The sequence below is a fragment of the Scyliorhinus torazame genome, chromosome 7 (assembly GCF_047496885.1).
Source record: "Scyliorhinus torazame isolate Kashiwa2021f chromosome 7, sScyTor2.1, whole genome shotgun sequence".
Taxonomy (NCBI): domain Eukaryota; kingdom Metazoa; phylum Chordata; class Chondrichthyes; order Carcharhiniformes; family Scyliorhinidae; genus Scyliorhinus; species Scyliorhinus torazame.
The window spans coordinates 28,845,451-28,869,599 of NC_092713.1; positions in this window are offsets into that span (position 1 = coordinate 28,845,451).

The window sequence follows — 24,149 nt, forward strand, 5'->3', positions numbered from 1 at the left end:
GATCCCGCTCACTCTCAGACAGTGATCGCCCCCCTCACTCTCAGACAGTGCTCCATCCTCACTCTCAGACAGTGCTCCACCCTCACTCTCAGACAGTGATCCCCCTCACTCTCAGACAGTGATCCCCCTCACTCTCAGACAGTAATCCCGCTCACTCTCAGACAGTGCTCCATCCTCACTCTCAGACAGTGCTCCACCCTCACTCTCAGACAGTGCTCCACCCTCACTCTCAGACAGTGCTCCACCCTCACTCTCAGACAGTTCCCCCCTCACTCTCAGACAGTGATCCCCCTTCACTCTCAGACAGTGCCCCCCCACTCTCAGACAGTGACCCCAACTCACTCTCAGACAGTGTTCACTCCTCACTCTGAGACAGTGATCGCCCCTCACTCTCAGACAGTGACCCCCACTTATTCTCAGACAGTGACCCCCCCTCACTCTCAGACAGTGATCCCGCTCACTCTCAGACAGTGCTCCATCCTCACTCTCAGACAGTGCTCCACCCTCACTCTCAGACAGTGCTCCACTCTCACTCTCAGACAGTTCCCCCCTCACTCTCAGACAGTGATCCCCCTTCACTCTCAGACAGTGCCCCCCCACTCTCAGACAGTGACCCCAACTCACTCTCAGACAGTGTTCACTCCTCACTCTGAGACAGTGATCGCCCCTCACTCTCAGACAGTGACCCCCACTTATTCTCAGACAGTGACCCCCCCTCACTCTCAGACAGTGACCCCCCCTCACTCTCAGACAGTGACGCCCCTCACTCTCAGACAGTGACCACCCCTCACTCTCAGACAGTGACGCCCCTCACTCTCAGAGAGTGACCACCCCTCACTCTCAGACAGTCCCCCCCTACTCCATGACAGTCCCCCCCTCACTAACAGACAGTGATCCCACTAACTCTCAGACAGTGATCACCTCTCACTCTCAGACAGTGCCCCCCTCACTCTCAGACAGTGATCCACGCTCACTCTCAGACAGTGATCCCCCCGCACTCTCAGACAGTGATCCCCAGTCACTCTCAGACAGTGCCTCCCCCCTCAATCTCAGACAGTGCCCCCCCTCACTCTCAGACAGTGCCCCCCCTCACTCTCAGACAGTGCCCCCCCTCCCTCTCAGACAGTGATCCCCCCTCACTCTCAGACAGTGCCCCCCCTCACTCTCAGACAGTGATCCCCCCCTCACTCTCAGACAGTGCCCTCCCTCACTCTCAGACAGTGATCCACCCTCACTCTCAGACAGTGTCCCCGTCACTCTCAGACGGTGATCGCCCCTCACTCTCAGACAGTGAACCCCCCTCACTCTCAGACAGTGATCCACCCTCACTCTCAGACAGTGATCCCCCCTCACTCTCAGACAGTGCCCCCCCTCACTCTCAGACAGTGATCCCCCCCTCACTCTCAGACAGTGCCCTCCCTCACTCTCAGACAGTGATCCACCCTCACTCTCAGACAGTGTCCCCGTCACTCTCAGACGGTGATCGCCCCTCACTCTCAGACAGTGAACCCCCCTCACTCTCAGACAGTGATCCACCCTCACTCTCAGACAGTGTCCCCGTCACTCTCAGACGGTGATCGCCCCTCACTCTCAGACAGTGATCCACCCTCACTCTCAGACAGTGTCCCCGTCACTCTCAGACAGTGAACCCCCTCACTCTCAGACAGTGCCCCCCTCACTCTCAGAAAGTGCCCACCCTCACTCTCAGACAGGGATTCCCCCCTCACTCTCAGACAGTGATCCCCCCTCACTCTCAGACAGTGTTCCCCCCTCACTCTCAGACAGTGCCCCCCCTCTCTCTCAGACAGTGATCCCCCCTCACTCTCAGACAGTGATCCCCCCTCACTCTCAGACAGTGTTCCCCCCTCACTCTCAGACAGTGATCCCACTAACTCTCAGACAGTGATCAACTCTCACACTCAGACAGTGCCCCCCCCTCACTCTCTGACAGTGCCTCCCCCCTCAATCTCAGACAGTGATCCCGCCTCACTCTCAGACAGTGCCCCCCCTCACTCTCAGACAGTGATCCCCCCTCACTCTCAGACAGTGATCCCCCTCACTCTCAGACAGTGCCCCCCTCACTCTCAGACAGTGATCCCCCTCACTCTCAGACAGTGCCCCCCTCACTCTCAGACAGTGAACCCCCCTCACTCTCAGACAGTGATCCACCCTCACTCTCAGACAGTGTCCCCGTCACTCTCAGACGGTGATCGCCCCTCACTCTCAGACAGTGCCCCCCTCACTCTCAGACAGTGATCCCCCTTCACTCACAGACAGTGACCCCCCTCACTCTCAGACAGTGCCCCCCTCACTCTAAGACAGTGCCCACCCTCACTCTCAGACAGCGATCCCCCCCTCACTCTCAGACAGTGATCCCCCCTCACTCCCAGACAGTGATCCCCCGTCACTCTCAGACAGTGCCCCCCGTCACTCTCAGACAGTGCCCATCCTCACTTTCAGACAGTGATCCCACCTCACTCTCAGACAGTGATCCCCCCTCACTCTCAGACAGCGATCCCCCCCTCACTCTCAGACAGTGATCCCCCCTCACTCTCAGACAGTGATCCCCCCTCACTCTCAGACAGTGTTCCCCCTCCCTCTCAGACAGTGCCCCCCCTCACTCTCAGACAGTGATCCCCCCTCACTCTCAGACAGTGCACCCCCTCACTCTCAGACAGTGATCCCCCCTCACTCTCAGACAGTGACCCCCCCTCACTCTCAGACAGTGACCCCCCCTCACTCTCAGACAGTGACCCCCCCCTCACTCTCAGACAGTGACCCCCCTCACTCTCAGACAGTGACCCCCCCTCACTCTCAGACAGTGATCCCCTGTCACTCTCAGACAGTGACCCTCTCACTCTCAGACAGTGCCCCCCTCACTCTCAGACAGTGATCCCCGCGCACTCTCAGACAGTGATCCCCCGCACTCTCAGACAGTGATCCCCACTCACTCTCAGACAGTGCACCCCCTCAGTCTCAGACAGTGCCCCCCCTCACTCTCAGACAGTGATCCGCCCTCACTCTCAGACAGTGCCCCCTCTCACTCACAGACAGTGATCCCCCTCACTCTCAGACAGTGCCCCCCCCCTCACTCTCAGACAGTGATCCCCCCTCACTCTCAGACAGTGACCCCTCCTCACTCTCAGACAGTGATCCCTCCTCACTCTCAGACAGTGATCCCCCCTCACTCTCAGACAGTGATCCCCCCTCACTCTCAGACAGTGATCCCCCCTCACTCTCAGACAGTGACCCCCCCTCACTCTCAGACAGTGACCCCCCTCACTCTCAGACAGTGACACCCCCTCACTCTCAGACAGTGATCGCCCCTCACTCTCAGACAGGGATCCCCCCCTCACTCCCAGACAGTGCCCCCCCTCACTTTCAGACAGTGATCCCACCTCACTCTCAGACAGTGATCCCCCCTCACTCTCAGACAGTGTTCCCCCTCACTCTCAGACAGTGCCCCCCGTCACTCTCAGACTGTTCCCCCCTCACTCTCAGACAGTGATCCCCCCTCACTCTCAGACAGTGATCCCCCCTCACTCTCAGACAGTGTTCCCCCTCCCTCTCAGATAGTGCCCCCCCTCACTCTCAGACAGTGATCCCCCCTCACTCTCAGACAGTGCCCCCCCTCACTCTCAGACAGTGATCCCCCCTCACTCTCAGACAGTGACCCCCCCCCACTCTCAGACAGTGACCCCTCTCACTCACAGACAGTGATCCCCCCTCACTCTCAGACAGTGCCCCCCCTCACTCTCAGACAGTGATCCCCCCTCACTCTCAGACAGTGACCCCTCCTCACTCTCAGACAGTGATCCCCCTTCACTCTCAGACAGTGATCCCCCCTCACTCTCAGACAGTGATCCCCCCTCACTCTCAGACAGTGATCCCCCTTCACTCTCAGACAGTGATCCCCCTTCACTCTCAGACAGTGATCCCCCTTCACTCTCAGAGAGTGATCCACCCTCACTCTCAGACAGTGACCCCCCCCTCACTCTCAGACAGTGACCCCCCTCACTCTCAGACAGTGATCGCCCCTCACTCTCAGACAGTGATCCCCCCTCACTCTCAGACAGTGATCCCCCCTCACTCTCAGACAGTGATCCCCCCTCACTCTCAGACAGTGCCCCTCCTCACTCTCAGACAGTGATACCCCTCACTCTCAGACAGTGATCCCTCCTCACTCTCAGACAGTGATCCCCCCTCACTCTCAGACAGTGCCCACCTCACTCACAGACAGTGCCCCCCCTCACTCTCAGACAGTGATACCCCTCACTCTCAGACAGTGATCCCTCCTCACTCTCAGACAGTGATCCCCCCTCACTCTGAGACAGTGCCCACCTCACTCACAGACAGTGCCCCCCCTCACTCTCAGACAGTGATACCCCCTCACTCTCAGACAGTGATCCCCCCTCACTCTCAGACAGTGCCCACCCTCACTCTCAGACAGTGTCCTCCCTCACTCTCAGAGAGTGCCCCCCCTCACTCTCAGACAGTGCCCCCCCTCACTCTCAGACAGTGATACCCCCTCACTCTCAGACAGTGATCCCTCCTCACTCTCAGACGGTGATCGCCCCTACCTCTCAGGCAGTGAAACCCCCTCACTCTCAGACAGTGATCCCTCCTCACTCTCAGTCCTTTCCCCCCCTCACTCTCAGACAGTGATCCCCACCTCGCTTTCAGACAGTGCCCCCCCTCACTCTCAGACAGTGATCCCCCCTCACTATCAGACAGTGCTCCCCCCCCCTCGCTCTCAGACAGTGCACACCACTCACTCTCAGACAGTGATCTCCCCTCACTCTCAGACAGTGATCCCCCCTCACTCTCAGACAGTGATCCCCCCTCACTCTCAGACAGTGATCCCCCCTCACTCTCAGACAGTGTTCCCCCCTCACTCTCAGACAGTGATCCCTCCTGACTCTCAGACAGTGCCCCCCCTCACTCTCAGACAGTGATCCCCCCTCACTCTCAGACAGTGTCCCCCTCACTCTCAGACAGTGATCCCCCCTCACTCTCAGACAGTGAATCCCCCCTCACTCTCAGACAGTGATCCCCCCTCACTCTGATACTGCGATCGCCCCTACCGCTCAGACGGTGATCTCCCCTCACTCTCAGACCGTGATCCCCCCTCACTCTCAGACAGTGATCCCCCCTCACTCTCAGACAGTGATCCCGCCTCACTCTCAGACAGTGATCCCCCCTCATTCTCAGACAGTGATCCCCCCTCACTCTCAGTCCTTTCCCCCTCTCACTCTCAGACAGTGATCCCCCCTCACTCTCAGACAGTGATCCCCCTCTCACTCTCAGACAGTGATCCCCCTCTCACTCTCAGACAGTGATCCCCCCTCACTCTCAGACAGTGATCCCCCTCTCACTCTCAGACAGTGATCCCCCTCTCACTCTCAGACAGTGATCCCCCCTCACTCTCAGACAGTGATCTCCCTCTCACTCTCAGACAGTGATCCCCCCTCACTCTCAGACAGTGATCCCCCTCTCACTCTCAGACAGTGATCCCCCTCTCACTCTCAGACAGTGATCCCCCCTCACTCTCAGACAGTGATCCCCCTCTCACTCTCAGACAGTGATCCCCCCTCACTCTCAGACAGTGATCCCCCTCTCACTCTCAGACAGTGATCCCCCTCTCACTCTCAGACAGTGATCCCCCTCTCACTCTCAGACAGTGATCCCCCTCTCACTCTCAGATAGTGATCCCCCTCTCACTCTCAGACAGTGATCCCTCCTCACTCTCAGACGGTGATCGCCCCTACCTCTCAGAGAGTGATCCCCCTCAATCTCAGGCAGTGATCCCTCCTCACTCTCAGTCCTTTCCTCCACTCACTCTCAGACAGTAATCCCCCCTCACTCTCAGACAGTGATCCCCCCTCACTCTCAGACGGTGATCGCCCCTACCTCTCAGGCAGTGAAACCCCCTCACTCTCAGACAGTGATCCCTCCTCACTCTCAGTCCTTTCCCCCCCTCACTCTCAGACAGTGATCCCGACCTCGCTTTCAGACAGTGCCCCCCTCACTCTCAGACAGTGATCCCCCCTCACTATCAGACAGTGCTCCCCCCCCCTCGCTCTCAGACAGTGCACACCACTCACTCTCAGACAGTGATCTCCCCTCACTCTCAGACAGTGATCCCCCCTCACTCTCAGACAGTGATCCCCCCTCACTCTCAGACAGTGATCCCCCCTCACTCTCAGACAGTGTTCCCCCCTCACTCTCAGACAGTGATCCCTCCTGACTCTCAGACAGTGACCCCCCTCACTCTCAGACAGTGATCCCCCCTCACTCTCAGACAGTGTCCCCCTCACTCTCAGACAGTGATCCCCCCTCACTCTCAGACAGTGAATCCCCCCTCACTCTCAGACAGTGATCCCCCCTCACTCTGATACTGCGATCACCCCTACCGCTCAGACGGTGATCTCCCCTCACTCTCAGACCGTGATCCCCCCTCACTCTCAGACAGTGATCCCCCCTCACTCTCAGACAGTGATCCCGCCTCACTCTCAGACAGTGATCCCCCCTCATTCTCAGACAGTGATCCCCCCTCACTCTCAGTCCTTTCCCCCCCTCACTCTCAGACAGTGATCCCCCTCACTCTCAGACAGTGAACCCTCTCACTCTCAGACAGTGAACCCCCTCACTCTCAGAGAGTGATCCCCCGTCACTCTCAGACAGTTCCCCCCTCACTCTCAGACAGTGATCCCCCCTCACTCTCAGATAGTGATCCCCCCCTCACTCTCAGACAGTGATCCCCCCTCACTCTCAGACAGTGATCCCCCCTCACTCTCAGACAGTGCCCCCCCTAACTCTCAGACAGTGCCCACCCTCACTCTCAGACAGCGATCCCCCCTCACTCTCAGACAGTGATCCCCCCCCTCACTTTCAGACAGTGCCCGCCCTCACTCTCAGACAGTGCCCACCCTCACTCTCAGACAGTGATCTCCCCTCACTTTCAGACAGCGCTCCCTCCCTCCCTCTCAGACAGTGATCCCCCCTCACTCTCAGACAGTGATCCCCCGTCACTCTCAGACAGTGACCCCCCCTCACTCTCAGACAGTGATCCCCCCTCACTCTCAGACAGTGACCCCCCCTCACTCTCAGGAATTTCCTTCCCTCACTCTCAGACTTTTCCCCCCCTCACTCTCAGACAGTGATCCCCCCCTCACTCTCAGACAGTGATCGCCCCTGACTCTCAGACAGTGATCCCCCCTCACTCTCAGACAGCGATCCGCCTCACTCTCAGACAGTGATCCCCACCTCGCTCTCAGACAGTGCCCCCCCTCACTCTCAGACAGTGATCCCCCCTCACTCTCAGACAGTGATCCACCGTCTCTCTCAGACAGTGATCTCCCCTCACTCTCAGACAGTGATCCCCCCTCACTCTCAGACAGTGAAACCCCCTCACTCTCAGACAGTGATCCCTCCTCACTCTCAGTCCTTTCCCCCCCTCACTCTCAGACAGTGATCCCCACCTCGCTCTCAGACAGTGCCCCCCCTCACTCTCAGACAGTGATCCCCCCTCACTATCAGACAGTGATCCTCACCTCGCTCTCAGACAGTGCTCCCCCCCTCACTCTCAGACAGTGATCTCCAATCACTCTCAGACAGTGATCCCCCCTCACTCTCAGACAGTGATCCCCCTCACTCTCAGACAGTGTTCCCCCCTCACTCTCAGACCGTGATCCCTCCTCACTCTCAGACAGTGCCCCCCCTCACTCTCAGACAGTGATCCCCCCTCACTCTCAGACAGTGTCCCCCTCACTCTCAGACAGTGATCCCCCCTTACTCTCAGACAGTGATCCCCCATCACTCTCAGACAGGGATCCCCCCTGACTCTGAGACGGTGATCGCCCCTACCACTCAGACGGTGATCTCCCCTCACTCTCAGTGTTTCCCCCTCACTCTCAGACAGTGATCCCCCCTCACTCGCAGACAGTGAACCCCCCTCACTCGCAGACAGTGAACCCCCCTCACACTCAGTCCTTACCCCCCTCACTCTCAGACAGTGAACCCCCTCACTCTCAGACAGTGATCCCCCGTCACTCTCAGACAGTGCCCCCGTAACTCTCAGACAGTTCCCCCCTCACTCTCAGACAGTGATCCCCCCCCTCACTCTCACACAGTGATCTCCCCGCACTTTCAGACAGCGCTCCCTCCCTCCCTCTCAGACAGTGATCTCCCCTCACTTCCAGACAGCGCTCCCTCCCTCCTTCTCAGACAGTGATTCCCCCTCACTCTCAGACAGTGATCCCCCCTCACTCTCAGACAGGGTTCCCCCCTCACTCTGAGACGGTGATCGCCCCTACCTCTCAGACGCTGATCTCCCCTCACTCTCAGACAGTGATCCCCCCTCACTCTCAGACAGTGATCCCCCCTCACTCTCAGACAGTGAACCCCCTTACTCTCAGACAGTGATCCCCCCTCACTCTTAGACAGTGATCCCCCCTCACACTCAGTCCTTACCCCCCCTCACTCTCAGACAGTGATCACCCTCACTCTCAGACAGTGAACCCCTTCACTCTCACACAGTGAACCCCCTCACTCTCAGACAGTGATCCCCCGTCACTCTCAGACAGTGCCCCCGTCACTCTCAGACAGTTCCCCCCTCACTCTCAGACAGTGAACCCCCCCCTCACTCTCAGACATTGATCTCCCCTCACTTTCAGACAGCGCTCCCTCCCTCCCTCTCAGACAGTGATCCCCCCTCACTCTCAGACAGTGATCCCCCCTCACTCTCAGACAGTGATCCCCCCTCACTCTCAGACAGTGATCCCCCCTCACTCTCAGACAGTGATCCCCCTTCACTCTCAGACAGTGATCCCCCTTCACTCTCAGACAGTGATCCCCCTTCACTCTCAGAGAGTGATCCACCCTCACTCTCAGACAGTGACCCCCCCCTCACTCTCAGACAGTGACCCCCCTCACTCTCAGACAGTGATCGCCCCTCACTCTCAGACAGTGATCCCCCCTCACTCTCAGACAGTGATCCCCCCTCACTCTCAGACAGTGATCCCCCCTCACTCTCAGACAGTGCCCCTCCTCACTCTCAGACAGTGATACCCCTCACTCTCAGACAGTGATCCCTCCTCACTCTCAGACAGTGATCCCCCCTCACTCTCAGACAGTGCCCACCTCACTCACAGACAGTGCCCCCCCTCACTCTCAGACAGTGATACCCCTCACTCTCAGACAGTGATCCCTCCTCACTCTCAGACAGTGATCCCCCCTCACTCTGAGACAGTGCCCACCTCACTCACAGACAGTGCCCCCCCTCACTCTCAGACAGTGATACCCCCTCACTCTCAGACAGTGATCCCCCCTCACTCTCAGACAGTGCCCACCCTCACTCTCAGACAGTGTCCTCCCTCACTCTCAGAGAGTGCCCCCCCTCACTCTCAGACAGTGCCCCCCCTCACTCTCAGACAGTGATACCCCCTCACTCTCAGACAGTGATCCCTCCTCACTCTCAGACGGTGATCGCCCCTACCTCTCAGGCAGTGAAACCCCCTCACTCTCAGACAGTGATCCCTCCTCACTCTCAGTCCTTTCCCCCCCTCACTCTCAGACAGTGATCCCCACCTCGCTTTCAGACAGTGCCCCCCCTCACTCTCAGACAGTGATCCCCCCTCACTATCAGACAGTGCTCCCCCCCCCTCGCTCTCAGACAGTGCACACCACTCACTCTCAGACAGTGATCTCCCCTCACTCTCAGACAGTGATCCCCCCTCACTCTCAGACAGTGATCCCCCCTCACTCTCAGACAGTGATCCCCCCTCACTCTCAGACAGTGTTCCCCCCTCACTCTCAGACAGTGATCCCTCCTGACTCTCAGACAGTGCCCCCCCTCACTCTCAGACAGTGATCCCCCCTCACTCTCAGACAGTGTCCCCCTCACTCTCAGACAGTGATCCCCCCTCACTCTCAGACAGTGAATCCCCCCTCACTCTCAGACAGTGATCCCCCCTCACTCTGATACTGCGATCGCCCCTACCGCTCAGACGGTGATCTCCCCTCACTCTCAGACCGTGATCCCCCCTCACTCTCAGACAGTGATCCCCCCTCACTCTCAGACAGTGATCCCGCCTCACTCTCAGACAGTGATCCCCCCTCATTCTCAGACAGTGATCCCCCCTCACTCTCAGTCCTTTCCCCCTCTCACTCTCAGACAGTGATCCCCCCTCACTCTCAGACAGTGATCCCCCTCTCACTCTCAGACAGTGATCCCCCTCTCACTCTCAGACAGTGATCCCCCCTCACTCTCAGACAGTGATCCCCCTCTCACTCTCAGACAGTGATCCCCCTCTCACTCTCAGACAGTGATCCCCCCTCACTCTCAGACAGTGATCTCCCTCTCACTCTCAGACAGTGATCCCCCCTCACTCTCAGACAGTGATCCCCCTCTCACTCTCAGACAGTGATCCCCCTCTCACTCTCAGACAGTGATCCCCCCTCACTCTCAGACAGTGATCCCCCTCTCACTCTCAGACAGTGATCCCCCCTCACTCTCAGACAGTGATCCCCCTCTCACTCTCAGACAGTGATCCCCCTCTCACTCTCAGACAGTGATCCCCCTCTCACTCTCAGACAGTGATCCCCCTCTCACTCTCAGATAGTGATCCCCCTCTCACTCTCAGACAGTGATCCCTCCTCACTCTCAGACGGTGATCGCCCCTACCTCTCAGAGAGTGATCCCCCTCAATCTCAGGCAGTGATCCCTCCTCACTCTCAGTCCTTTCCTCCACTCACTCTCAGACAGTAATCCCCCCTCACTCTCAGACAGTGATCCCCCCTCACTCTCAGACGGTGATCGCCCCTACCTCTCAGGCAGTGAAACCCCCTCACTCTCAGACAGTGATCCCTCCTCACTCTCAGTCCTTTCCCCCCCTCACTCTCAGACAGTGATCCCGACCTCGCTTTCAGACAGTGCCCCCCTCACTCTCAGACAGTGATCCCCCCTCACTATCAGACAGTGCTCCCCCCCCCTCGCTCTCAGACAGTGCACACCACTCACTCTCAGACAGTGATCTCCCCTCACTCTCAGACAGTGATCCCCCCTCACTCTCAGACAGTGATCCCCCCTCACTCTCAGACAGTGATCCCCCCTCACTCTCAGACAGTGTTCCCCCCTCACTCTCAGACAGTGATCCCTCCTGACTCTCAGACAGTGACCCCCCTCACTCTCAGACAGTGATCCCCCCTCACTCTCAGACAGTGTCCCCCTCACTCTCAGACAGTGATCCCCCCTCACTCTCAGACAGTGAATCCCCCCTCACTCTCAGACAGTGATCCCCCCTCACTCTGATACTGCGATCACCCCTACCGCTCAGACGGTGATCTCCCCTCACTCTCAGACCGTGATCCCCCCTCACTCTCAGACAGTGATCCCCCCTCACTCTCAGACAGTGATCCCGCCTCACTCTCAGACAGTGATCCCCCCTCATTCTCAGACAGTGATCCCCCCTCACTCTCAGTCCTTTCCCCCCCTCACTCTCAGACAGTGATCCCCCTCACTCTCAGACAGTGAACCCTCTCACTCTCAGACAGTGAACCCCCTCACTCTCAGAGAGTGATCCCCCGTCACTCTCAGACAGTTCCCCCCTCACTCTCAGACAGTGATCCCCCCTCACTCTCAGATAGTGATCCCCCCCTCACTCTCAGACAGTGATCCCCCCTCACTCTCAGACAGTGATCCCCCCTCACTCTCAGACAGTGCCCCCCCTAACTCTCAGACAGTGCCCACCCTCACTCTCAGACAGCGATCCCCCCTCACTCTCAGACAGTGATCCCCCCCCTCACTTTCAGACAGTGCCCGCCCTCACTCTCAGACAGTGCCCACCCTCACTCTCAGACAGTGATCTCCCCTCACTTTCAGACAGCGCTCCCTCCCTCCCTCTCAGACAGTGATCCCCCCTCACTCTCAGACAGTGATCCCCCGTCACTCTCAGACAGTGACCCCCCCTCACTCTCAGACAGTGATCCCCCCTCACTCTCAGACAGTGACCCCCCCTCACTCTCAGGAATTTCCTTCCCTCACTCTCAGACTTTTCCCCCCCTCACTCTCAGACAGTGATCCCCCCCTCACTCTCAGACAGTGATCGCCCCTGACTCTCAGACAGTGATCCCCCCTCACTCTCAGACAGCGATCCGCCTCACTCTCAGACAGTGATCCCCACCTCGCTCTCAGACAGTGCCCCCCCTCACTCTCAGACAGTGATCCCCCCTCACTCTCAGACAGTGATCCACCGTCTCTCTCAGACAGTGATCTCCCCTCACTCTCAGACAGTGATCCCCCCTCACTCTCAGACAGTGAAACCCCCTCACTCTCAGACAGTGATCCCTCCTCACTCTCAGTCCTTTCCCCCCCTCACTCTCAGACAGTGATCCCCACCTCGCTCTCAGACAGTGCCCCCCCTCACTCTCAGACAGTGATCCCCCCTCACTATCAGACAGTGATCCTCACCTCGCTCTCAGACAGTGCTCCCCCCCTCACTCTCAGACAGTGATCTCCAATCACTCTCAGACAGTGATCCCCCCTCACTCTCAGACAGTGATCCCCCTCACTCTCAGACAGTGTTCCCCCCTCACTCTCAGACCGTGATCCCTCCTCACTCTCAGACAGTGCCCCCCCTCACTCTCAGACAGTGATCCCCCCTCACTCTCAGACAGTGTCCCCCTCACTCTCAGACAGTGATCCCCCCTCACTCTCAGACAGTGATCCCCCATCACTCTCAGACAGGGATCCCCCCTGACTCTGAGACGGTGATCGCCCCTACCACTCAGACGGTGATCTCCCCTCACTCTCAGTGTTTCCCCCTCACTCTCAGACAGTGATCCCCCCTCACTCGCAGACAGTGAACCCCCCTCACTCGCAGACAGTGAACCCCCCTCACACTCAGTCCTTACCCCCCTCACTCTCAGACAGTGAACCCCCTCACTCTCAGACAGTGATCCCCCGTCACTCTCAGACAGTGCCCCCGTAACTCTCAGACAGTTCCCCCCTCACTCTCAGACAGTGATCCCCCCCCTCACTCTCACACAGTGATCCCCCCTCACTCTCAGACAGTGCCCCTCCTCACTCTCTGACAGTTTTCCCCCCTCACTCTCAGACAGTGATCTCCCCGCACTTTCAGACAGCGCTCCCTCCCTCCCTCTCAGACAGTGATCTCCCCTCACTTCCAGACAGCGCTCCCTCCCTCCTTCTCAGACAGTGATTCCCCCTCACTCTCAGACAGTGATCCCCCCTCACTCTCAGACAGGGTTCCCCCCTCACTCTGAGACGGTGATCGCCCCTACCTCTCAGACGCTGATCTCCCCTCACTCTCAGACAGTGATCCCCCCTCACTCTCAGACAGTGATCCCCCCTCACTCTCAGACAGTGAACCCCCTTACTCTCAGACAGTGATCCCCCCTCACTCTTAGACAGTGATCCCCCCTCACACTCAGTCCTTACCCCCCCTCACTCTCAGACAGTGATCACCCTCACTCTCAGACAGTGAACCCCTTCACTCTCACACAGTGAACCCCCTCACTCTCAGACAGTGATCCCCCGTCACTCTCAGACAGTGCCCCCGTCACTCTCAGACAGTTCCCCCCTCACTCTCAGACAGTGAACCCCCCCCTCACTCTCAGACATTGATCTCCCCTCACTTTCAGACAGCGCTCCCTCCCTCCCTCTCAGACAGTGATCCCCCCTCACTCTCAGACAGTGATCCCCCCTCACTCTCAGACAGTGATCCCCCCTCACTCTCAGACAGTTAGCCCTCCTCAATCTCAGACAGTGATTCCCCCTCACTCTCAGACAGTCATCTCCCCTCACTTTCAGACAGCGCTCCCTCCCTCCATCTCAGACAGTGATCCCCCCTCACTCTCAGACAGTGATCCCCCCTCCCTCTCAGACAGCGATCCCTCCTCACTCTCAGACAGTTATCCCTCCTCACTCTCAGACAGTGATCCCCCCTCAATCTCAGACAGTGATCCCCCTTCACTCTCAGACAGTGATCCCTCCTCACTCTCAGACAGTGATCACCCCTCACTCTCAGACAATGATCACCCCTCACTCTCAGACAATGATCCCCACTCACTCTCAGAGAGTGAACCCCCCCAGACTCTCAGACAGTACCCACCCTCACTCTCAGACAGTGATCCCCCCCTCACTCTCAGACAGTGATCCCTCCTCACTCTCAGACAGTTATCCCTCCTCACTCTCAGACAGTGATCCCCCCTCAATCTCAGACAGTGATCCCCCTTCACTCTCAGACAGTGATCCCTCCTCACTCTCAGACAGTGATCACCCCTCACTCTCAGACAGTGATCACCCCTCACTCTCAGACAATGATCACCCCTCACTCTCAGACAATGATCCCCACTCACTCTCAGAGAGTGAACCCCCCCAGACTCTCAGACAGTACCCACCCTCACTCTCAGACAGTGATCCCTCCTCACTCTCAGACAGTGATCCCCCCCTCACTCTCAGACAGTGTTCCCCCCTCACTCTCAGACAGTGATCCCCACCTCGCTCTCAGACAGTGCCCCCCCTCACTCTCAGACAGTGATCCCCCCTCACTTTCAGACAGTGATCCCCACCTCGCTCTCAGACAGTGCTCCCCCCCTCACTCTCAGACAGTGATCTCCCCTCACTCTCAGACAGTGATCCCCCCTCACTCTCAGACAGTGATCCCCCTCACTCTCAGACAGTGTTCCCCCCTCACTCTCAGACAGTGATCCCTCCTCACTCTCAGACAGTGTCCCCCTCACTCTCAGACAGTGATCCCCCCTCACTCTCAGACAGTGATCCCCCCTCACTCTCAGACAGGGATCCCCCCTCACTCTCAGACAGGGATCCCCCCTCACTCTCAGACAGGGATTCCCCCTCACTCTGAGACGGTGATCGCCCCTACCTCTCAGACGGTTATCTCCCCTCTCTCTCAGACAGTGATCCCCCCTCACTCTCAGACAGTGATCCCCCCTCACTCTCAGACAGTGATCCCCCTCACTCACAGACAGTGATCCCGCCTCACTCTCAGACAGTGATCCCCCCTCATTCTCAGACAGTGATCCCCCCTCACTCTCAGTCCTTTCCCCCCCTCACTCTCAGACAGTGATCCCCCTCACTCTCAGACAGTGAACCCTCTCACTCTCAGACAGTGAACCCCCTCACTCTCAGAGAGTGATCCCCCGTCACTCTCAGACAGTTCCCCCCTCACTCTCAGACAGTGATCCCCCCTCACTCTCAGATAGTGATCCCCCCCTCACTCTCAGACAGTGCCCCCCCTAACTCTCAGACAGTGCCCACCCTCACTCTCAGACAGCGATCCCCCCTCACTCTCAGACAGTGATCCCCCCCCTCACTTTCAGACAGTGCCCGCCCTCACTCTCAGACAGTGCCCACCCTCACTCTCAGACAGTGATCTCCCCTCACTTTCAGACAGCGCTCCCTCCCTCCCTCTCAGACAGTGATCCCCCCTCACTCTCAGACAGTGATCCCCCGTCACTCTCAGACAGTGACCCCCCCTCACTCTCAGACAGTGATCCCCCTCAATCTCAGACACTGATCCCCCCTCACTCTCAGGAATTTCCTTCCCTCACTCTCAGACTTTTCCCCCCCTCACTCTCAGACACTGATCCCCCCTCACTCTCAGGAATTTCCTTCCCTCACTCTCAGACTTTTCCCCCCCTCACTCTCAGACAGTGACCCCCCCTCACTCTCAGACAGTGATCCCCCTCAATCTCAGACACTGATCCCCCCTCACTCTCAGGAATTTCCTTCCCTCACTCTCAGACTTTTCCCCCCCTCACTCTCAGACACTGATCCCCCCTCACTCTCAGGAATTTCCTTCCCTCACTCTCAGACTTTTCCCCCCCTCACTCTCAGACAGTGATCGCCCCTGACTCTCAGACAGTGATCCCCCCTCACTCTCAGACAGCGATCCGCCTCACTCTCAGACAGTGATCCCCACCTCGCTCTCAGACAGTGCCCCCCCTCACTCTCAGACAGTGATCCCCCCTCACTCTCAGACAGTGATCCACCGTCTCTCTCAGACAGTGATCTCCCCTCACTCTCAGACAGTGATCCCCCCTCACTCTCAGACAGTGAAACCCCCTCACTCTCAGACAGTGATCCCTCCTCACTCTCAGTCCTTTCCCCCCCTCACTCTCAGACAGTGATCCCCACCTCGCTCTCAGACAGTGCCCCCCCTCACTCTCAGACAGTGATCCCCCCTCACTATCAGACAGTGATCCTCACCTCGCTCTCAGACAGTGCTCCCCCCCTCACTCTCAGACAGTGATCTCCAATCACTCTCAGACAGTGATCCCCCCTCACTCTCAGACAGTGATCCCCCTCACTCTCAGACAGTGTTCCCCCCTCACTCTCAGACCGTGATCCCTCCTCACTCTCAGACAGTGCCCCCCCTCACTCTCAGACAGTGATCCCCCCTCACTCTCAGACAGTGTCCCCCTCACTCTCAGACAGTGATCCCCCCTCACTCTCAGACAGTGATCCCCCATCACTCTCAGACAGGGATCCCCCCTGACTCTGAGACGGTGATCGCCCCTACCACTCAGACGGTGATCTCCCCTCACTCTCAGTGTTTCCCCCTCACTCTCAGACAGTGATCCCCCCTCACTCGCAGACAGTGAACCCCCCTCACTCGCAGACAGTGAACCCCCCTCACACTCAGTCCTTACCCCCCTCACTCTCAGACAGTGATCCCCCGTCACTCTCAGACAGTGCCCCCGTAACTCTCAGACAGTTCCCCCCTCACTCTCAGACAGTGATCCCCCCCCTCACTCTCACACAGTGATCCCCCCTCACTCTCAGACAGTGCCCCTCCTCACTCTCTGACAGTTTTCCCCCCTCACTCTCAGACAGTGATCTCCCCGCACTTTCAGACAGCGCTCCCTCCCTCCCTCTCAGACAGTGATCTCCCCTCACTTCCAGACAGCGCTCCCTCCCTCCTTCTCAGACAGTGATTCCCCCTCACTCTCAGACAGTGATCCCCCCTCACTCTCAGACAGGGTTCCCCCCTCACTCTGAGACGGTGATCGCCCCTACCTCTCAGACGCTGATCTCCCCTCACTCTCAGACAGTGATCCCCCCTCACTCTCAGACAGTGATCCCCCCTCACTCTCAGACAGTGAACCCCCTTACTCTCAGACAGTGATCCCCCCTCACTCTTAGACAGTGATCCCCCCTCACACTCAGTCCTTACCCCCCCTCACTCTCAGACAGTGATCACCCTCACTCTCAGACAGTGAACCCCTTCACTCTCACACAGTGAACCCCCTCACTCTCAGACAGTGATCCCCCGTCACTCTCAGACAGTGCCCCCGTCACTCTCAGACAGTTCCCCCCTCACTCTCAGACAGTGAACCCCCCCCTCACTCTCAGACATTGATCTCCCCTCACTTTCAGACAGCGCTCCCTCCCTCCCTCTCAGACAGTGATCCCCCCTCACTCTCAGACAGTGATCCCCCCTCACTCTCAGACAGTGATCCCCCCTCACTCTCAGACAGTTAGCCCTCCTCAATCTCAGACAGTGATCCCCCCTCACTCTCAGACAGTCATCTCCCCTCACTTTCAGACAGCGCTCCCTCCCTCCATCTCAGACAGTGATCCCCCCTCACTCTCAGACAGTGATCCCCCCTCCCTCTCAGACAGCGATCCCTCCTCACTCTCAGACAGTTATCCCTCCTCACTCTCAGACAGTGATCCCCCCTCAATCTCAGACAGTGATCCCCCTTCACTCTCAGACAGTGATCCCTCCTCACTCTCAGACAGTGATCACCCCTCACTCTCAGACAATGATCACCCCTCACTCTCAGACAATGATCCCCACTCACTCTCAGAGAGTGAACCCCCCCAGACTCTCAGACAGTACCCACCCTCACTCTCAGACAGTGATCCCCCCCTCACTCTCAGACAGTGATCCCTCCTCACTCTCAGACAGTTATCCCTCCTCACTCTCAGACAGTGATCCCCCCTCAATCTCAGACAGTGATCCCCCTTCACTCTCAGACAGTGATCCCTCCTCACTCTCAGACAGTGATCACCCCTCACTCTCAGACAGTGATCACCCCTCACTCTCAGACAATGATCACCCCTCACTCTCAGACAATGATCCCCACTCACTCTCAGAGAGTGAACCCCCCCAGACTCTCAGACAGTACCCACCCTCACTCTCAGACAGTGATCCCTCCTCACTCTCAGACAGTGATCCCCCCCTCACTCTCAGACAGTGTTCCCCCCTCACTCTCAGACAGTGATCCCCACCTCGCTCTCAGACAGTGCCCCCCCTCACTCTCAGACAGTGATCCCCCCTCACTTTCAGACAGTGATCCCCACCTCGCTCTCAGACAGTGCTCCCCCCCTCACTCTCAGACAGTGATCTCCCCTCACTCTCAGACAGTGATCCCCCTCACTCTCAGACAGTGTTCCCCCCTCACTCTCAGACAGTGATCCCTCCTCACTCTCAGACAGTGTCCCCCTCACTCTCAGACAGTGATCCCCCCTCACTCTCAGACAGTGATCCCCCCTCACTCTCAGACAGGGATCCCCCCTCACTCTCAGACAGGGATCCCCCCTCACTCTGAGACGGTGATCGCCCCTACCTCTCAGACGGTTATCTCCCCTCTCTCTCAGACAGTGATCCCCCCTCACTCTCAGACAGTGATCCCCCCTCACTCTCAGACAGTGATCCCCCTCACTCACAGACAGTGATCCCCCCTCACTCTTAGACAGTGATCCCCCCTCACTCTCAGTCCTTACCCCCCCTCACTCTCAGGCAGTGATCCCCCCTCGCTCTCAGACAGTGATCCCCCCCTCACTCTCACACAGTGATCCACCCTCACTCTCAGACAGTGCCACCCCTCACTCTCAGACAGTGATCCCCCTCACTCTCAGACAGTGATCTCCCCTCACATTCAGACAGCGCTCCCTCCCTCCCTCTCAGACAGTGATCCCCCCTCACTCTCATACAGTGATCCCCCCTCCCTCTCAGACAGTGATCCCCCCTCACTCACAGACAGTGATCCCCCCTCCCTCTCAGACAGCGATCCCTCCTCTCTCTCAGACAGTTATCCCTCCTCACTCTCAGACAGTGATCCCCCCTCACTCTCAGACAGTGATCCCCCTTCACTCTCAGAGAGTGATCCCTCCTCACTCTCAGACAGTGATCCCCCCTCACTCTCAGACAGCGATCCCTCCTCTCTCTCAGACAGTTATCCCTCCTCACTCTCAGACAGTGATCCCTCCTCACTCTCAGACAGTGATCACCCCTCACTCTCAGACAATGATCCCCACTCACTCCCAGAGAGTGAACCCCCCCTGACTCTCAGACAGTGCCCACCCACACTCTCAGACAGTGATCCCCCCCTCACTCTCAGACAGTGATCCCTCCTCACTCTCAGACAGTGATCGCCCCCCACTCTCAGACAGTGACCCCCCCTCACTCTCAGACAGTGATCCGCCCTCACTCTCAGACAGTGCTCTCCCCTCACTCTCAGACAGTCCCCCCCCCTCACTCTCAGACAGTAATCCCCCCCTCACTCTCAGACAGTGATCCCCCCTCACTATCAGACAGTGATCCCCCCTCACACTCAGACAGTGACCCCCCGTCACTCTCAAAGAGTGATCCCCCGTCACTCTGAGACAGTGATCCCCCGTCACTCTCAGACAGTGATCCCGCCTCACTCTCTGACATTTCACCTCCTCACTCTCAGACATTTCCCCCCCTCACTCTCGGACAGTGATCCCCCCTCTCTCTTAGACAGTGATCGCCCCTCACTCTGAGACAGTGAACCCCCCTCACTCTCAGACAGTGAGCCCCCGTCACTCTCAGACAGTGATCCCCCCTCACTCTCAGACAGTAATCGCCACTCACTCTCAGACAGTGATCGCCCCTCACTCTCAGTCAGTGATCCCCCCTCACTCTCAGAGAGTGATCCCCCTCACTCTCAGACAGTGATCCCCCTCACTCTCAGACAGTGTCCCCCCTCACTCTCAGACAGTGATCCCCCCTCACTCTCAGACGGTGATCGCCCCTCACTCTCAGAAAGTGATACCTCCTCACTGTCAGACAGTGATCCCTCCACACTCTCAGACAGTGATCCCTCCTCACTATCAGTCCTTTCCCCCCCTCACTCTCAGGCAGTGATCCCCCCCCCTCACTCTCAGACAGTGATCCCCCCTCGCTCTCAGACAGTGATCCCCCCTCACACTCAGGCAGTGATCCCTCCTCACTCTCAGTCCTTTCCTCCCCTCTCTCTCAGGCAGTGATCCCCCCCCTCACTCTCAGACCGTGATCGCCCCTCACTATCAGACAGTGACCCCACCTCGCTCTCAGACAGTGCTCCCCCCTCACTCTCAGACAGTGATCTCCCCTCACTCTCAGACAGTGATCCCCCCTCACTCTCAGACAGTGATCCCCCTCACTCTCAGACAGTGTTCCCCCCTCACTCTCAGACAGTGATCCCTCCTCACTCTCAGACAGTGCCCCCCCTCACCCTCAGACAGTGATCCCCCCCTCACTCTCAGACAGTGTCCCCCTCACTCTCAGACAGTGATCCCCCCTCACTCTCAGACAGTGATCTCCCCTCACTCTCAGATGGGATCCCCCCTCACTCTGAGACGGTGATCGCCCCTACCTCTCGGACGGTGATCTCCCCTCACTCTCAGGCAGTGATCCCCCTCACTCTCAGACAGTGTTCCCCCTTCGCTCTCAGACAGTGATCCCTCCTCACTCTCAGACAGTGCCCCCCCTCACTCTCAGACAGTGCTCTCCCCTCACTCTCAGACAGTGCCCCCCCTCACTCTCAGACAGTAATCCCCCCCTCACTCTCAGACAGAGATCCCCCCTTACTCTCAGACAGTGATCTCCCCTCACACTCAGACAGTGACCCCCCGTCACTCTCAGACAGTGATCCCCCGTCACTCTGAGACAGGGACCCCCCGTCACTCTCAGACAGTGATCCCCCGTCACTCTGAGACAGTGACCCCCCCTCACTCTCAGACAGTGATCCCGCCTCACTCTCACACATTTCACCTCCTCACTCTCAGACATTTCCCCCCCTCACTCTCAGACGGTGATCCCCCCTCTCTCGCAGACAGTGATCGTCCCTCACTCTCAGACAGTGATCGCCCCTCACTCTCAGACAGTGATCCCCCCTCACACTCAGACAGTGACCCCCCGTCACTCTCAGACAGTGATCCCCCGTCACTATCAGACAGTGATCCCCCCTCACACTCAGACAGTGACCCCCCGTCACTCTCAAAGAGTGATCCCCCGTCACTCTGAGACAGTGATCCCCCGTCACTCTCAGACAGTGATCCCGCCTCACTCTCTGACATTTCACCTCCTCACTCTCAGACATTTCCCCCCCTCACTCTCGGACAGTGATCCCCCCTCTCTCTTAGACAGTGATCGCCCCTCACTCTGAGACAGTGAACCCCCCTCACTCTCAGACAGTGAGCCCCCGTCACTCTCAGACAGTGATCCCCCCTCACTCTCAGACAGTAATCGCCACTCACTCTCAGACAGTGATCGCCCCTCACTCTCAGTCAGTGATCCCCCCTCACTCTCAGAGAGTGATCCCCCTCACTCTCAGACAGTGATCCCCCTCACTCTCAGACAGTGTCCCCCCTCACTCTCAGACAGTGATCCCCCCTCACTCTCAGACGGTGATCGCCCCTCACTCTCAGAAAGTGATACCTCCTCACTGTCAGACAGTGATCCCTCCACACTCTCAGACAGTGATCCCTCCTCACTATCAGTCCTTTCCCCCCCTCACTCTCAGGCAGTGATCCCCCCCCTCACTCTCAGACAGTGATCCCCCCTCGCTCTCAGACAGTGATCCCCCCTCACACTCAGGCAGTGATCCCTCCTCACTCTCAGTCCTTTCCTCCCCTCTCTCTCAGGCAGTGATCCCCCCCCTCACTCTCAGACCGTGATCGCCCCTCACTATCAGACAGTGACCCCACCTCGCTCTCAGACAGTGCTCCCCCCTCACTCTCAGACAGTGATCTCCCCTCACTCTCAGACAGTGATCCCCCCTCACTCTCAGACAGTGATCCCCCTCACTCTCAGACAGTGTTCCCCCCTCACTCTCAGACAGTGATCCCTCCTCACTCTCAGACAGTGCCCCCCCTCACCCTCAGACAGTGATCCCCCCCTCACTCTCAGACAGTGTCCCCCTCACTCTCAGACAGTGATCCCCCCTCACTCTCAGACAGTGATCTCCCCTCACTCTCAGATGGGATCCCCCCTCACTCTGAGACGGTGATCGCCCCTACCTCTCGGACGGTGATCTCCCCTCACTCTCAGGCAGTGATCCCCCTCACTCTCAGACAGTGTTCCCCCTTCGCTCTCAGACAGTGATCCCTCCTCACTCTCAGACAGTGCCCCCCCTCACTCTCAGACAGTGCTCTCCCCTCACTCTCAGACAGTGCCCCCCCTCACTCTCAGACAGTAATCCCCCCCTCACTCTCAGACAGAGATCCCCCCTTACTCTCAGACAGTGATCTCCCCTCACACTCAGACAGTGACCCCCCGTCACTCTCAGACAGTGATCCCCCGTCACTCTGAGACAGGGACCCCCCGTCACTCTCAGACAGTGATCCCCCGTCACTCTGAGACAGTGACCCCCCCTCACTCTCAGACAGGGATCCCCCCTCACTCTCAGACAGGGATCCCCCCTCACTCTCAGACAGGGATTCCCCCTCACTCTGAGACGGTGATCGCCCCTACCTCTCAGACGGTTATCTCCCCTCTCTCTCAGACAGTGATCCCCCCTCACTCTCAGACAGTGATCCCCCCTCACTCTCAGACAGTGATCCCCCTCACTCACAGACAGTGATCCCCCCTCACTCTTAGACAGTGATCCCCCCTCACTCTCAGTCCTTACCCCCCCTCACTCTCAGGCAGTGATCCCCCCTCGCTCTCAGACAGTGATCCCCCCCTCACTCTCACACAGTGATCCACCCTCACTCTCAGACAGTGCCACCCCTCACTCTCAGACAGTGATCCCCCTCACTCTCAGACAGTGATCTCCCCTCACATTCAGACAGCGCTCCCTCCCTCCCTCTCAGACAGTGATCCCCCCTCACTCTCATACAGTGATCCCCCCTCCCTCTCAGACAGTGATCCCCCCTCACTCACAGACAGTGATCCCCCCTCCCTCTCAGACAGCGATCCCTCCTCTCTCTCAGACAGTTATCCCTCCTCACTCTCAGACAGTGATCCCCCCTCACTCTCAGACAGTGATCCCCCTTCACTCTCAGAGAGTGATCCCTCCTCAGTCTCAGACAGTGATCCCTCCTCACTCTCAGACAGTGATCACCCCTCACTCTCAGACAATGATCCCCACTCACTCCCAGAGAGTGAACCCCCCCTGACTCTCAGACAGTGCCCACCCACACTCTCAGACAGTGATCCCCCCCTCACTCTCAGACAGTGATCCCTCCTCACTCTCAGACAGTGATCGCCCCCCACTCTCAGACAGTGACCCCCCCTCACTCTCAGACAGTGATCCGCCCTCACTCTCAGACAGTGCTCTCCCCTCACTCTCAGACAGTCCCCCCCCCTCACTCTCAGACAGTAATCCCCCCCTCACTCTCAGACAGTGATCCCCCCTCACTATCAGACAGTGATCCCCCCTCACACTCAGACAGTGACCCCCCGTCACTCTCAAAGAGTGATCCCCCGTCACTCTGAGACAGTGATCCCCCGTCACTCTCAGACAGTGATCCCGCCTCACTCTCTGACATTTCACCTCCTCACTCTCAGACATTTCCCCCCCTCACTCTCGGACAGTGATCCCCCCTCTCTCTTAGACAGTGATCGCCCCTCACTCTGAGACAGTGAACCCCCCTCACTCTCAGACAGTGAGCCCCCGTCACTCTCAGACAGTGATCCCCCCTCACTCTCAGACAGTAATCGCCACTCACTCTCAGACAGTGATCGCCCCTCACTCTCAGTCAGTGATCCCCCCTCACTCTCAGAGAGTGATCCCCCTCACTCTCAGACAGTGATCCCCCTCACTCTCAGACAGTGTCCCCCCTCACTCTCAGACAGTGATCCCCCCTCACTCTCAGACGGTGATCGCCCCTCACTCTCAGAAAGTGATACCTCCTCACTGTCAGACAG